This window comes from Asterias rubens, chromosome 11 (assembly GCF_902459465.1).
Source record: "Asterias rubens chromosome 11, eAstRub1.3, whole genome shotgun sequence".
In the NCBI taxonomy this organism is placed as follows: Eukaryota; Metazoa; Echinodermata; class Asteroidea; order Forcipulatida; family Asteriidae; genus Asterias; species Asterias rubens.
The window spans coordinates 9,854,159-9,871,981 of NC_047072.1; the positions used below are offsets into that span (position 1 = coordinate 9,854,159).

A 17,823-nucleotide genomic window follows, 5' to 3' on the forward strand; every position below is an offset into this window, starting at 1 on the left:
TCGGATATCCCAAAATCCCATCACCGGTTGCAAAAGTTGACCGATTGCAAAAAGCCACCACCGATCCCTAAAGTTGACTCATTGCAAAAAGCCATCTCCGATCCCTTAAGTTGACCGATTGCAAAAAGCCATCACCGATCCCTAAAGTTGACCAATTGCAAAAAGCCACCACCGATCACTAAAGTTGACCGATTGCAAAAAGCCACCACCGATCACTAAAGTTGACCGCATGCAAAAAGCCATCACCGATCCCTGAAGTTGACCGATTGCAAAAAGCCATCACCGATCCCTAAAGTTGACCAACTGCAAAAAGCCACCACCGATCCCTAACGTTGACCGATTGCAAAAAGCCACCACCGATCACTAAAGTTGACCGATTGCAAAAAGCCACCACCGATCACTAAAGTTGATTGCAAAAAGCCATCAACGGTCGTGATAATGCATGACCGATCGCTATATACCATCACCGATCATGAATATGCATGACCGATCGCTAAAATGAACCACCGATCGTGTTTTATCACCGCTCGCTAAAGTTGATCACCGATTCGCATAGGACCACCACCGATGACACATTTGATCACCGGTTGCAAAAGACCATCACCGATGATTAAATGCCTCTATGGCGTTCCATAATAGAGGACTTGCCTGGCTGACAATGAACAAACGTTAACTTACATAAGCAACATTTTTAGTTTCCCTTTTCAAATTTCAATCTCAACTCAAAAAAGTTTCATGAACTAACGTACTGCGGAGTACATGTATGTTGTACTGCTGTACGTAGTATAAAACTGCTATTGCTACACTACTTTTAAGTAAATACACCACCATACACGAGCAACCGGTTTCTGTTGAGCCAGTCACCAGTGCAGTGACGGCAAGTTATGAGCAATTCAGAAATTAGCTGTGCGTGAGTCACAAACAAACTAAACAAAAAAACAAAATTTAATTTGCATGATTTATAGTCGCCAAGTTTTTGGGAAAAAGGTGAAAATCACAAAGGGCAAAGCGATGTTTTCAGGAGAGTCGCGTATTAAATAGTAAATACCAGTACTGCTACTGGTACATACGCTGTACATGCTAAAATAATGTTTGTATCCTGAGGCGAAAGTTATTTTTGTGACATAGTTTTCCTCATTTCTCAAAAACTACAGCACCACAGCAAGTATTTTAAGGGAAGCTTTCTACCACCATTATCTTAAAACTGTGTAAGGTTAATTTTAAATGTAAACCTTTGGACATTGCGTTTTGGGTCGTACAAAAAGTACCCAAACACTTTAAGGATTTTAATTAAGAAACCTTTGTTTTGTATTTCAGGTTGACGTGCATGTACACAGGCCTACATACATCCCATACAAATTTCACCATGGACTCAACAAAGTAAGTTCACTGCCTACACAGACACACACACTCAACAGTTTTTCACATTTTATATTTATTGATGGCAAAATTAAATTTCTGCATGAATACCTGAAGCAGGACATTTCGTACCCAATCATTATTACTATTATGTAAGTTGCACAAGGGAGATTTAGCCACTTCTAGTGTACTAGAGTAGCTACTACTCCTAGCTAGAACTATTTCGGTTTCGTCCGGCTATCGTCTCCCGTAACCTCATAGGTTTATATCTCTCACGCTTTAAACGATGATGGTTCAATGGTTGTTCATTGAATTTTGGAATCAAAAATCTCTCTTTATTTTTATTTTAATCTCGCAAAAATTACCGTAGGCTCTAATGTGTCCTTTGATATCTCAATGTCCAAGGGGGCGACCAGAGAACCCACTCGCTCCGCAATCTCAAAAAATGTTAAAAGTTATAAATTCTTACCGTTATTCAGTCCCCAAATACTCTGTTTTACCACTACACTACAAATGCTGATTGTCCCCGAACTCTGCCGAACGCATCGCGAAGTCACGACACGTGTCGAGCGTGCGCATATTATTTTTTTCCCAGAACAAACGTGGAGAATTATCTACACACGTTTGTCCTAGAATTAAAAAACACTCAATCCGTGCTTTGCGTACAAAAACATATGGACACGCGTCTGGAAACCAGACGTCTGATTCCTAGACGCGTGTCCATATGTTTTGTACACAAAACACGGATCGAGTGTTTTTTTTTTATTCTAGTGTAAGCGGTAATGTATGTCAACTGAATACTACTTGCATGCACCCACCTCCTTTCTGGCAAAACCACCACAGAACCTTCATTTTATGACCCCAAATAAATTTAAATGGTTTTTGTGCGTGGTAATCTGCTCTATCAAGCAGAGTTTTTTTCATGAAATTTCCGGAATGATGTGTTTTTTTTATCTGGGTCAAAGGTCAAGGTATTGTGTCAAAGTTCATGGTTATTTTTTTACTTATTTTAAGGACTTTTGATTAGAGTATTTAATTCTGATCCAAATTAGCACAAATTTGTGGAAAACTTGCCTATTATGGTTTATTCCTTTAAATGGGGTGGGGGGTGATCACCCACGACGAACTCGTGGAATATGCACCCCCAAAAAAATCTGCATCCCATGTTGACATGGGACGCAGAAGCACTGTCGTGTTTTTCTGTATTCCACTCATGCTTGTATAATAACTAATAGTGTTATGTAATGTCATGCAGTGGTCTCAAATTGTAGAAAAAAATGTTGCAAAATTGCTTCTCAAAGCACTGATGTGCTGTATTGTAGCATAAATTAAGTTTTGTCCATTTAGTACTTGAAGTATGAATAAGACATCTGGTTGCTTACAGCAATATTGAGTAACTTTACTTTTTACTTTTATTTATTGAAAGATGAAGACACCACACATCCTGTGTACATCGAAATGGATGAAAAATCAGCACATGTGTCTACAGAGTTAGTAGTTGCAGAAGGCGAGGTAGTTTCTGTTGTTGATGATGTAACAACAGCAGTCGCGTGCTACATTTCCTCTTTTTTTGTATTTCACCTGCAGTACATCCCAGAACTAGTGAAGACAATTGCTTTTTATCAATATGGTGTTCTTAAGATTGACGACCAGACTGGTATTCATAGTTCATATTCTTTGGATTCCGTGACCATTTATTTGCTACCTTTTTTTCTCGATGGATTTGACGTCAGGAACCATTTAAAAAGAAAATAAGCTCCTATGAACCTCTGAAATGTGATAGGAACTTTTTTTATTGCGCAATATTCAAAATGGCCGCCGACGCCATTTTGAAAAACATAAATAGTAATAGCTCTGGCCCCAGATGACCTAGACGGACAAATGAGATGTCCTTTTCCACTATTTCTGGCATGCCAAATACACTGGAATTGTAATTGTAAAGTTTTGGGACCATCTTGACCTCTAAATCCAAGATGGCCGCCGTCGCCATCTTGAAAAAACATACAATGTAATAGCTCTGGCACCATATGACCTAGATGGACAAAAGAGATGTCATTTTCTACTATTTCTGACATGCTTAATACACTGGAATGGAAATTGTAAAGTTTGGGGACCATATTAACCTCTAAATCCAAGATGGCCTCCTTCGCCATCTTGAAACATAACTTCCATATTAGCTCTGGCACCAGATGACCTAGACAAACATAGACTTAAACTATCAAATAATATAATAGAGGCATGAATAGGTTTTCATCACTCAGGATGGCCAGTGATATTTTTAGATAATAATCTTATTAAATCTTACCGAATTAAAATGATAAAGACAAACATAATGAGAACTCAGTAAAACATTTAGCAACTAGAGGGGGTACTTCAAGCAATCAAAGAAAAAGTAAACATACATAAAAAAACAAGTATTAATTACACCTAGCTTCTCATACTTAATTAAAAAACAGCTGATAAATCCATCTTGCATTCAGTCAATTTAAATTAAAAGAGGTTGGATGGTCCCTATAAACAAAACAAAAACCATAATTGATTTTTCATATGTTAAAAATGAAACCCTAATTGTTCTCTCAGTTTATCTGGTGCCAGAGCTGTCACATTTCATAATTTTTAAGATGGCGGAGGCGGCCATATTGGATTTTGTGACCACAATGATCCCTAACTCTACAATTACCATTCCAGTGGATTTTGTAATGGCAGAAATAGTGGGAATATACACCTCTTTTTCCCTATCTGGTTCCATATAGCTAGTATAATTTTCAAGATTGCGATGGCGGCCATCTTGGATTTAGAGGTCACGATAGTCCCCAAACCTTACATTCGCCTTTCCAGTGTATTTCGCATGCCAGAAATAGTGGAAAAGGACATCTCTTTTTCCCGTCTAGGTCATATGGTGCCAAGCTATTACATGCTATGTTTTTCAAGTTGGAGATGTTGGCCATCTTGGATTTAGAGGTCAAGATGGTCCCCAAACCTTACAATTACCATTCCAGTGTTTTTGGCATGCCAGATATAGTGGAAAAGGACATATATTTTGTCTGTCTAGCTCATATGGTGCCAGAGCTAGTATTACAAGTTATGTTTTTCAAGATGGCGTCGGCGGCCATTTTGAATATTGCGCAATAAAACAAAAGTTCCTATCACATTTCAGAGGTTCATAGGGGCTTATTTTCCTTTTAGATGGTTCCTGAAGTCAAATCCATCGAGAAAAAAAGGTAGCAAAAAAATGGTCACGGAATCCAAAGATATGACCCTACTATAAATACTATTGTTTTACTCATTTCCTAAAAACTATGCCATTTCAAGCAAAACTATTTCAAGGGAAGTTTTCTACCATGACCATCTTTATACCATGTAAGTTTTGTGCAAATCTGTGAGCATTTATATTTTCATTCTTACCAATGTTGTACACACCCTTTAACCATATATAAAACAGTACAATTATTTGTCAGTAGTCAAAGTCCACTTGTGAAAGAAAGACATCATCATGGCCAATCTTACATTATTAAACTATGTAAGTTTTAACTTTATTTGATACGCTTTCAGTACAAAATCTGTTAGCACCCCAAAAACGTGTGCAATGAGCATGTAATTCCAATATGGTTCTGTATACTAAATTTCCATAATATTGCGTCTAAACTGTGTTAAATTAAACTTTTTAACAAACAAATTCCTCTATGGAATGTACCTCTTAAAGTTATTGTTGGCAGCGATTGAAGTTGTGTTCAAGATTTTGCACTGAAAGGGCATACAAAATTACAGGTTTTTACGTAAAGTTAGAGACTTGTGATACTTGTTTACTTTCATAATTGTTTCACTGTCGATAAATTTGACCTTAAATACCGCTTTATTAAAGTCCTGTCATCACGGTGTGTACTGTAGGTGGGACTAATGGGTTGTTAAAACAACTTTTTAACTTTGCAAGTTGGGAAAAAAATCTATTGAAGTTTGTTTAATAATGTTAAACAATTTTTGAGATTCAGTAGTTATTCAGCAGATTGTTCTCAAAGAAACTGATGGTTAACAAAGTTGCTTCAGTTGGAGTTGTGTTGGATTTGCAATAAATTTACAGTGACTAATTATAACAGAAGTGTGTAAAAGACTAATTATTGGTATTGTCAGACTAATTGAAAGACTAAATAGTTGTGCTGCATGACTAATTAATTTTCTTGGATGACTAAATTAATTTCGTGTATTACCAATCTCCAGATCAATTAGTCATTTTAAACCATTTTCAAAGACAAGCTATAATTTGTCATTTCAGTGTGTATTGACTAATCTTTTGATTGAGTGGCCAATTAAAGATTAGTCAAATTAAACCATGTAAATGACTATTTTTTTTTTGACAATTGACTAAGTGATGTTTTCAGTGTAGAGGGCGCACTGGCCTATATACGCGCTCCGGCATGCGCGCAGGCGGCCATTTTCTAAGTTGACAAAACTGCATAGAGTTATATATAAGGCCGTGTCCGAAACGATGACTTCGGCTACAGCTACGTCTAGATCAGCGCGTCTACCAGTGTTGAAGAATAGGCAGACGCGCGCGATCTAGCCGTAGCTGTAGCCGAAGTCGCCGTTTCGGACACGGCCTTACTCTATGCAAAACTGGCGTCTCAAAGCGTGTGTTTGTGCGGCCATTTTGTAAGTTGAACAAACAGCATCGCGTGAGCGTTCAATAAAAAAATCTCAAACGTGTATTTCATATTCAACGCGCGTGCAGAATGACGCGCTTGTCATCTTGCGGTCCCGTGGCGTTTGTGTTATAAATCTATGTGATGATACTGTCTTAATTCTCCCGAAGACGAGCAGCGTATCTGTTCGAAACGTCGAGGTCATGCCGGCCAGCCAACACGCACACAAAGAGATTTACTATACTTCTCATTGTTGTACCCGTAAGATTACTATTTATTTATAGTTTCTTTCTTTTTATCCACGCCATGCAAAGCTTCAAAGAAACACTTTGTTAAGTGCCTGAATGGAGTTATGTTATCATGAAACTGTATCCATATTTTACCATAATTTTTATTATTATTAGTATTATCAAACTGTATTCAGAAGTTTTACTTGATAAAGATAGCAAGATTATTGTATGCGCGCATTAAACATTTCATGAGGAAGAACATATTGTGTCATAAAACGTGCGTATGTTAATTTGCAAATCTCCTTACGGGTGTGGCTTTCCTATAACGTTTTTTAACATGCTTGGTAGAACTGACAAATATTAGTCACAGACAGTGTTCATATTTTGTTTGTGATCAACCATATGCAATGAACTAACAAGCCTATGAATAATTTTGGGCTAAATCGGTTGTGCGAGGCTGTACAAAATTATTAAAAGCCATGCACAATTTTTAGCATGTGTATAAACACATTGTCCATAATATTTGCTGTTGAAAATGTTACTAGATTTTCATTAAAATTTTTCTCGAATAGACTTCATTTAAGAGGGGAAATGTTTGTGTTCTAGTAGGAGTTAATAATCGGTTACCTTCAGACCAAAACTAAGCAGTGTTTGTTTTTATCCCTATCACCAGTGATGTGTTATAATCTTTAGCATTTCGGCTCCAGACAAACTAATTAGGCTTTTATATGCAACAAGCAAGCTAATCAGACCTTTTGCATTTCAATACACACATCGGCAATATAATAGACCTCGTTGGAGTGGACGGTTCAATGATGTTATTAAAAACATAATGTTGTGTCAAAATTCAACATTGAACATTTCTGCAAACCTTTAAAGGCAGTGGACACTATTGGTAGTTACTCAAAACAATTGTTAGCATAAAACCTTTCTTGGTGACGAGTAATGGGGAGAGGTTGATGGTATAAAACATTGTGAGAAACGGCTCCCTCTGAAGTGCCATAGTTTTCGAGAAAGAAGTAATTTTCCATGAATTTGATATCGAGACCTCATATTTAGAACTTGAGGTCTCGAAATCAACCATCTAAACGCACACAACTTCGTGTGACAAGGGTGTTCTTTTCTTTCATTATTATCTCGCAAGTTTGATGACCGATTGAGCTGAAATTTTCACAGGTTTGTTATTTTATGCATATGTTGAGATACACCAACTGTGAAGGCCAGACTTTGACAATTACCATTAGTGTCCACTGCCTTTAAATAAAAGAAAATGCATCTCATGATGTGTTGATTTGTTTCCAACAAACTCAACACTGTCTATAAATATTTGTGTAACATTCTTGTTCAACCTTGGTTGGCAAAACCTGAGGCTGCGACGTTTTAGAAAGGGCTACTGTCCTTGTGTTGCCACAAAGTCGAGGCAGTTATAATTGGCTTCTCACACATTGCAGTATATTGCATATGGACATTTGTTTTTCGTTCAACCATGGTGGTAGAATTCTATCTCCATGGTTCAACATTGCCAGAATAAACTACTTCGGTTTTGGATGTTTTTCACTATTTTTTAACTTCTTGTTTTGGACTGGCGATCTCAAAACTAATTGTTCTTCTTCATTCTCAAACACTATAATACAGCATTTCAAACAAAAAAGCTTCAAGAATATGACTATCAACTGTGAACCATGTAAGTTTTATTGGCCAACCCATATACGGGCCGTATCCCCTTCAAGACAAAGGTGTGGCGACCTGACACTTTCGTATTATTATAGTACTGTGTTATGTTTACACACAGGAAAAGTCCTATATGACTATAGTGTAGGCTTACAGTTGGTAATAAATTAGTTGTTAATTATTATCTTTAAAAGTTTGGTCAGAGGAGCAGCTTTTGATAGTACAGACCTTCATCATGGTGTGGCCATCTTGATTTTACTCCATTTCAACTCATTGTATAACCAAACTGAGGCTGGACGAAATAATAGTCTGGTGCCATGTTTGCGCAATGAATGTTAGCATTCATTACTATAATTATGGAAACATGGAATATGACCAAGATGGTGACAGCGTGATAAAGGTCTAGAAAGCATTCTGAGAAACACTTCACTTCGAAGTAATGTAGATATGTAAAAGATTAATCAGTTTATATGTGATATAAGTTTGTGTGTCCCGAAATTCGAATCAATATGATATGAGAAGCGTTCTGTCAGTAACCGTTTATCAGACTGTTTACCCTTCCTGTGTGCCCTCTAAATTCAAAAGAGTGAACAAGTACTCTTTGAAGAGCCATATGAGGGACAACTCTTTTGCGAGTGGTCTTCCACTCTTTTAGATTGAAGTTTGCATCTTTTTGAGTGATTTTTCACTCTGTCCTGTAGTGAAACCCCTTTTTAAAAGATTGAAATAACCACCACATGTTTAAAGAGCCATACGAGGGACAACTCGAAATGTAAAGAGTAGTGTTTTTCACTCTAGTTTTTACATAGGATTTTATAGGATTAAAACAATGGGAGACTTTGGAACGCTAGGTGGCAGCAGACTTACCGGGTAAATTTCCATTGTTTACGTAGTTCTGAGCATGCGCGCATTACCGAGAGCAATGGTTTTTACCTGGTATGTCTAGTGCCACCAAGCGTTTCAAAAGTCCCCCATTGAACGGTTTCAAAAACCAATGGTATGCATTCCTTATACTTCATTACATCTTCAGGCATCCAAGTAACTCAAAACGGAGTACGATTCTTGTTTTCCATTCAACGGGAACAAAGCGAATTGTGCTGGCCAGTATTGGTTGACTGAACATACTGATTACCTCGGAGCTTCCGTCATAGTTGCTGTAAAAAATCTAACACAAAAGAGCAAGAGTGGAAAAAGTTGTTGTTTTATTCATCTTGCTTACCACGCACAAATTGTCTCGAACATCGGCCTGATGGTGATACAGTAACAAGTCTTGACCTTTAACCGAGTAAACTTTTAATGTCATTCATTGAAAGATTACCTACCGTAAACTTTCCCTTTAAACTTGTTTTAGTGTCTGAGCCACAGACAGAAAGGGCAAAACCAGAGATATTTCTGCAAGAAGCTGCTTCGAATTTGAATGCGTCGTTGTGCGTGGATTGTTGAATCCTTGGCGTATATGGTGACTCTTTGGTTAAAGGGGCGGGCGTGATTGATTTGGCCGAATTGTTGCCACAGACAAATACAAAGGCAAACGTAAGAACCAATGGACCCTTCCCATGAAATATGCTAATCACATTCACGCATGCGTACAGACCCTGTTGGTTGGCAAACGCCATAGAGTTGTGCACTAAGCAGACGCGCAATCGCGTCTGCGTCATGCACCCATTAGCCGTGTACAAAACAGCGCGATGTTCCCTCATTTGCCAACCAAAACGTTAGTGCGCACGCGCTCTGAGCATTTTACATATTCATGGGAAGGGTCTATTTCTAGCACATGCTAAAAAGTATTATGAGCTTTCTCTGTGCATTTTGTTCTCGCTGTGCCTGACTTTCCCATTAAAAAAATAATAGCTGGTTGCAAACTGGGCCCAATTTCATACAGCTGTTTTTAAGCCCGCAAAGTAACAAAATAAACTCACCAAAATAAGGATATTTGGTTGTGACTGGTATCATGCTCACTTCTGCTTTGCAGATTAGTGTCAAACATCAATTTCGTCTTAAAGCCATTATACCCTTTCGGTACACGAAATAATTTACAGGGTTTACAGAAGGTAATGGTGAAAGACTTCTCTTGAAATATTGTTCCATGAAATGCTTTACTTTTTGAGAAAACATTAAAACAATATAAATTCTCGTTAGCGAGAATTACGGATTTACGGCAAAACGCGCGGAAACAAGAATGGGTTTTCCCGTTATTTTCTCCCGACTCCGATGACCGATTGAACCTAAATTCTCACAGGTTTGTTATTTTATATATTAGTTGTGATACACGAAATGTGGGACTTGGACAATACTGTTTACCGAAAGTGTATAATGGCTTTAAGCAGCTCTATGCATAGCTATGGTCTAAATGCAAGTAAATGACCCGATGTTTCAACCCTAGCAAAGTTAAAGGCAAAGTTAAAGGGTTAAAGGCACTGGACACTAGTTTGTATTTACTAAAAAATAATTGTTAGCATAAACACTTACTTAGTATCGAGTTAATGGAGTATAAAACATTGTGAGAAACGGCTACCTCTGAAGTAATGTGGTTTTCGAGAAAAAAATAATTGTCCACTAAAATAATATTTGAATTTGATTTCGAGACATCATAATTAGATTTTGAGGTCTCGAAATCCAGCATATCCTGAAAGCACACAACTCCATGTGACAAGGTTTTGTCTTTCTTTCATTTAATATCTCGCAACTTCGACGACCAATTGAATTCAGATATTCAAAGGTTTGCTATTTTGTGCACATGTTGAGACACACCCAGTGAGAAGACTGGTCTTTGACAGTTAACAGTAGTGTCCACGGTCTTTAATTGACAGAACACAACAAAACACAAAGCCATACATACCTCGGGCGTACCACCCTGCTTCGACACTGCCTCTAGAGTGGTCTTCTCAATGGATGCGTACATGACCTTGAACTTGGTGACCCAATGTTGTCTGTGCCCCGACGTATCATATCGGCCTTGTGTAATGACCCCAGATACGATGACATCCCTCCCAAGAGACACCTGGACCCAGCTTTGCACGGTTTCATCATCAATGGGCTTCCAGCCTCCGATCAGTATACGACCGTCAATCTGCAACCCCCCTTTAAAGTTAAGTCTAGCCGAAGAAGGAGTGCTTTGTAATGTTCCGATGATGTCGACAGATGACGCAGTGAAACTTTCATCCGGGATGGAGAGAGGGGTGCCGTTCTCAATCCCCAATGGAGCGTTGGTTGCACATTGACGTGGTGGCTCAGGATCAACTAAAGCCGATGACACAAAATGGTAAACAAGCCATGGATCATAATTGTTAGAATAATAACACAACATTTGCAAAGGTGCACTTTTTTTCTGTTAAGAAACCCATTCAAAGGCCCAGGTCAAGATGACTTGTTCGATATTATTAAGATGAAAGAGAGGGAGTTCTCAAATGGTAGGGAGAGCAAGTGCTTACTTTGGTATACACTCCGGGAGTGAATGACCCTAACAACTTATGGGATTCAAGCATTGCATTGTGAGGTATGCAGTAACATCATGTGTACTTTGAGAACTTGTCTTGCTTTATATTCTACTAAAAGCGGAGTAGATTATCGGAATTCGGGAGACTTCATATAATTCCGATACGCCTAGGCCTACTGCTTTTATCTTGGCGGATAGTAGGACATCAGCCGGGACTACATATCTCCGGCGGACAGAATTTTTGCCACAACGGCGCAGTCCCATAATAATTGTGCTTACCGTAGGGACAATCGAAAAATTTCCTGATTTCATCAGGTTCCTCACTGAGAAAGAGTCCCTCCAGATAGTGTCCGGTTGCAGGCTCGTAAGGCATGACTCCTCCAAGTCTAATGACAGTGCAGGCACATGGATCCTGGTGGGGTATGACCCAGCGCACTAATCCTGCACCGCTGCCGTTCAACGAACCGACTAGACCCACTTGCTCCGACGATGAAGCAATACCTGTGATATCGAAATGTTATATTGATCACATTTTGTAACTGACGCACACAACCGTGGCTTTTATGGTAGTAAGCAAGTTACTTTGACACTTAAAGGCAGTGGACACTATTGGTTATTGTCAAAGACTAGCCTTCACAGTTGGTGTATCTCAACATATGCATAAAATAACAAACCTGTGAAAATTTGAGCTCAATCGGTCATCAAAGTTGCGAGATAATAATGAAAGAAAAAACACCCTTTAGATGGTTGATATCGAGACCTCAAGTTCTAAATATGAGGTCTCGAAATCAAATTCGTGGAAAATTACGTCTTTCTCAAAAACTATGTCACTGCAGAGGGAACCGTTTCTCACAATGTTTTATATCTTCAACCTCTCCCCGTTACTCGTAATCAAGAAAGGATTTATGCTAATAATTATTTTGAGTAATTACCAATAGTGTCCACTGCCTTTAAGACCAATAAAGACCTGGGACCACAAAAACACACACATGTTGCTTATCTTTCATTGCATTCATTGTTCTTCGCCCATTTCTAGTCTCGATACTTTTGAGATTAATTTAAAAACTATCTTGTTTAATGTCGCTTATCTACAATCTATGTCTTATTTTCCTTCGCTGTGTGTGGTTTTCCTTCTTGTGCGCCTTGAGCACCTCATTTGGTGGACTTTGGCGCCTTATAAATATTCTTTATTATAATAACATCATTTCAATGGTTTGGTCCCACCACACTCTAGTAAGAATTAAAAAGAAAACAAGTTGGAGGGACTAAAAGACACATTAATTTTGAGGAAGATATCGGAAATTGAACAGATTCTGACTCCTTATCTTACCCAGTTGGATTACTGCAAAAATTGCACAGAAAAGCGAATGTCCCAACATTCTGATCTGTGAAAAAGGAATATAAAAATCATAGTCTTTGAAAACAAATGCTGACAGTGCAAAGACATTCTGAACTTGTCAAATTAAAGACAATGGACACTATTGGTAATTGTCAAAGACCAGTCTTCTCACTGTGTGTATGTATCTCAACAAAGGCATAAAATAACATACCTGTGAAAATTTTAGCTCAATAATTGGTCGTCGAAGTTGCGAGATAATAATGAAAGAAAAAAACTCCCCTGTCACACGAAGTTATGCACTTTCAGATGCTTGATTTCGAGACCTCAAAATATAATTCTGAGGTCTCAAAATAAAGTTCTCGAAAACTACTCTTCTTCAGAGGGAGCCGTTTCTCACCATGTTTAAAACTATCAACCTCTCCCCATTACTCGTAACCAAGTAAAGGTTTTATGCTTATAATTATTTTGAGTAATTACCAATAGTGTCCACTGCCTTTAATACCCTTAGGCCTAATAATAATAATAAATAATACCCCTTGAACCCTCTCCATTTGTTTGAGCTAAATAAGGAACTAGTTTAAACCATTCAAGGTGTTTGGAAGATCACCCCGATGAACTATTTTGAAGAGGCTTTCGAGCCGCAGGCATTTAAGATAACTTCTTAAAGGCAGTGGACACTATTGGTAATTGTCAAAGATAGCCATCACAGTTGGTGTATCTCAACATGTGTATACAATAACAAACCTCTGAAAATTTGAGCTCAATCGGCCATCGAACTTGCGAGATAATAATGAAAGAAAAAACACCCTTGTCACACGTAGTTGTGTGCGTTTAGATGGTTGATTTCGAGACCTCAAGTTCTAAATCTGAGGTCTCGAAATCAGATTCGTCGAAAATTACTTCTTTCTCGAAAACTATGGCACTTCAGAGGGAGCCGTTTCTCACAATGTTTCATACCATCAACCTCTCCCCATTACACGTCGGCGTGTTTCATAGTCTTATTTTGTCTGGTGTGCGTTGTTGTATTGTTCATTTCAATACAGTTTCAACTCAATCAATATTTATTTCCAGATTGGTCAAAAAGGGAGAATAGTAAACAAATTAAATAAAATTTATTCAGTATAAGTTATATAAACAGCGAGATAACATTCCAACTCACAATAATTATGCTTTAAGTTTATCTGGTAAATATGGAGACCAAAACGAAAAAGAAAAAACAAATTGAGTACAAAAAAGTACTTAAATAGACAATTCGAGTATAATCGATTAAAATTCTCACCCAATGGTCGTAAGAACGTAGTTCCAAGCCCCTCTATTAAACTGTCAGTGCGATTTGCGAACCACTATACCTAGGCGAATTTGTACGTCCACGCAACGGTCAATTTAATGAGTAGACTTGTGGACAAGTCGTTAAGACTGTCGCGGTGAGAGTGGTGGTGGCGAAATGATTCAGGTCTCCCCGATCGAACACTGCATGCTCTCCCCAGGGCCCAATTTCATAGAGCTGCTAAGCACAAAAATTTGCTTAGCATGAAATTTCTTCTTTGATAACAACAGGATTACCAACCAAATTTCCATGTGATTTTCATGATAGGCAAACCACAGCTGAGTACCAGTAACAAGCAATATGCAACAAATGGAAATTTGATTGGTAAACCTGTTTTAATCAAGGAAGAAATTCCATGCTAAGCAAATTGTTGTGCTTGGCAGCTCTATGAAATTGGGTCCAGATCACTGCATGCTCTCGCGCGAAGCTACTGGTTGCAGACTATAAAAACTGCATGCACAGCGCGAGAGCAGTAGCCTCGCACAGGGCAGCAGTCTCGCGAGAATATCGCCAGTATCGCGGAGAGAATTGAAAAGCTACCACTTTATATATTTACGACTTGTCTTCAAGTCTACAAAATACATGAAGAAGCTATACGTGTACCAAGTTACCATGGCAGCGTATGTTAGTGGAAATAACAACCCAACAATGGTCTAGTCTACATGTGGAATTTTGGTTTGCACTTCCGTGCACTTTCATAATAAAATGAAAGAAAAAACACTCTCGGTGCAAAACACTGTGTGCTTTCAGATGCATACGAAAAGCCTACAGCTGAAAACCTTGAATATTAATTGAGATGAGAAATTACATATTTCTCAAAAACCATGTTACTTCCGAGGGAGCCGTTTTTCACAAATTTGTATACTATCAAAATCTCTCGATTGCTCGCTAGCAAGTCAGTTTTTATTGCTAACAATTATTTTGATTACCTACTAATGGTCTTTAGTGTCTTTAATTCAATGGCATTGAACGTTTACGGACATTAAATAGCTCAGTTAATCTGACTTTCGCAGCCCACAACCGCCTAAACTTGGGATCTGCAGGAAATAGATGAAGACTGACCCCATCTTTAGTTGTTTTGCTGCATCCAACAGCAATACACCTGGTCGGCATTGCCGGAAAAATGCCAGAAAAAAAACCTCACGTCTTAAAATTACATGTACTTTTGCACGTGTGTTTATCTACGCATCGAGGCAAAGTCTTCCTTTTCCTACGTCACAAAAGGGGTAGGCGGAGTCAACCCCCCAAGCACTTAATTATATTTTTTAACATATAAATCGTGACAAACAATTACTCAAAAAATTGTTTTATTATTAATAAACATATACTCTCATGTTTAAAAGAAAAAAAAATCCTATTTCCAGGTGCCTTTAAGCAATATTTTCCGTTATGAAACACTTTGTAGATGACTTTCAGTCCCGTCATTGCGTCACCGTTGTTACCGTTTTCACGACGAAAGGCCACATAATGTCCAAACGCTTAACAGTGGCACATATTGGTAAATGTCAAAGACCACTCTTCTCACTTGCTGTATCTCAACATCAACAAATAACAAACCTGTGAAAATTTGAGCTCGATTGGTCTTCGGAGTTGCGAGAAAATAATGAAAGAAACAACACTCTTGTCACACGAAGTTGTGTGCTTTCTGATGCTTGATTTTGAGACCTCAAAATCTAAACTTGAGGTTTCGAAATCAAATACGTGGAAAACTACTCAACTTCAAAGGGAGCCGTTTTTCACAATGTTTTATACTATCAACCTCTCACCATTACTCGTTACCAAGTAAGGTTTTATGCTAATTAATTGTTTTGAGTAATTACCAATAGTGTCCACTGCCTTGAATGCGAGATTTACATTTTACGCTAAATATACATTACTAACTTAAGCCACTGCTTAAAGCCAGCTCTCTAGTACACGAATGACATAGCTCTCGAATTGACCAAAGTCGACCATGCCCTAGTGCATGGTTCAAAATGGTCAATATCCCTGGATATGGCCTGAGCTGATTCTGCAACCAAAGCCGTGGTTTCGAAAAGGGCCTATAACAAATCACTTTTACAGTATTGTGGTAAATAGGTGACACATTTCCAAATACGGCCATTATGGTTAGTCCCGCATGCTATAAACATAGCGAGTCGCAATATCCTGAATGTGGTGTGTGTTGATTCATGATTCATGTAGAACTTGATACTTTTACCGCATGACCGTGATGGACGATAGAGTGACGTCATAAACCGGACATCACCCTGAAAGCTCACACTGGCTAGCACCATCCCGCACTGTGTTATGGAAACGCACAAGGTCGACATGAGTTAAAGGCGCTAGACACCTTAGGTATTTTGTCAAACACCAGTATTCCCAACATAGGCCTATGGTTAAAATAACCACAAACCTGTGAAAATCTGGGCTCTATTGTTCATCGAGAATTTGCAAGAGCATAATGAAAAAAATAACACCCTTGTTCCAAACACTGTGTCTGCTTTCAGCTGAAGTCTTTTATAACTTGAGTGAGAAATTACCTCTTTCTCAAAAAGAACGTTACTTCAGAGAGCGATAGAGAGATCGAGAGAGAGCAGTTTCTCACAATGTTTCAACAGCTCTCCATTACTCGTTACCAACTAAGTTTTTATGCTGACAATTATTTTGAGTAATTACCAATATTGTCCCGTGCATTTTAAACACGCCTATTATTCCCCGCACCCAATTTGTCATAATGCACACCTATCTTTAAGGAGAGGCTGTGAGTAAGGAGTGATATGGCAAAAGTGTATCTTTCGACAGTGAGATAAACAAAACACAAGTTTGCAAACGCCGTGTTTGGTTTGTTGAAGACTTTTAACTGAAACAGAAATGGTACCATTCTGTAAAACTTCACACTTTCAGTAGTGCTACAAAACGTAACAAATAAAACTTTAATGCAAGCAAAGTTTATCTGATTGACATTTTGTGAATCCAGTTTTCAGCTAAACAGCTGCAGCAGTGGTTTTTTCAACCAAGTTTTATATTGTCTTGAGTAATTACCAAAGATAATATATCATCCTTTACTTTGTTCTGAATGATGAAGCCCTCCCAATGAATGACTTTAGGAGAGGATTTGTTTTTATTATAAATATGAGTAATGTTTCAAATTTGAGAAATGTACGTCCGCATGGAACTACGGGTATTTTTTGTATTGCAACACCAGTAAACTCCCACGATATTTTGTATCATCCGAGTAAAGAGAAAACACGTTTCAATTACATATACGCAATGTGGATTTACTATTAAAGGCAGTGGACAATATTGATAATTACTCAAAATAGTTATTGGCATAAAACCTTTCTTGGTGACGAGTAATGGGGAGAGTTTGATGGTATAAAACATTGTAAGAAATGGCTCCCTCTGAAGTGCCATAGTTTTCGAGAAAGAAGTATATTTCCATGAATTTGATTTTGAGACCTCAGATTTAGAACTTGAGGTCTCGAAATCAACCATCTAAACGCACACAACTTCGTGTGACAAGGGTTATTTTTCTTTCATCTCGCAACTTCGATGACCGATTGAGCTCAAATTTTCACAGTTTTTTTTTATCCATATGTTGAGATACACCAACTGTGATGGCTAGTCTTTGACAATTACCAATAGTGTCCACTGCCTTTAACAAACATGGAGATGCACTATACAGGAATTTACAAACTGTGACTGTAGGTGATGATCTTCCATTCCGGAAGTTACGTCCAGCCGTACCCAGCAGTTTGCTTTACTTGGGCATGCCACATCCGGAAACTGTTTAATATAACAGCAAAGTACTTTGGCTGGCCTAGGCAGATAACGTCCAGTTTCAT

The 17,823-nt window shown here is 38.2% G+C and overlaps 1 long non-coding RNA gene across 1 annotated transcript; it reads left to right on the forward strand.

Moving 5' to 3' along the window:
• Positions 1-811: 811 nt before the first annotated feature.
• Positions 812-3,103, forward strand: LOC117296951. The gene is made up of 3 exons (XR_004519827.1): positions 812-906; positions 1,318-1,380; positions 2,786-3,103. It is a non-coding gene; the product is annotated as an uncharacterized LOC117296951 (long non-coding RNA).
• The last annotated feature ends 14,720 nt before the right edge of the window (positions 3,104-17,823 follow it).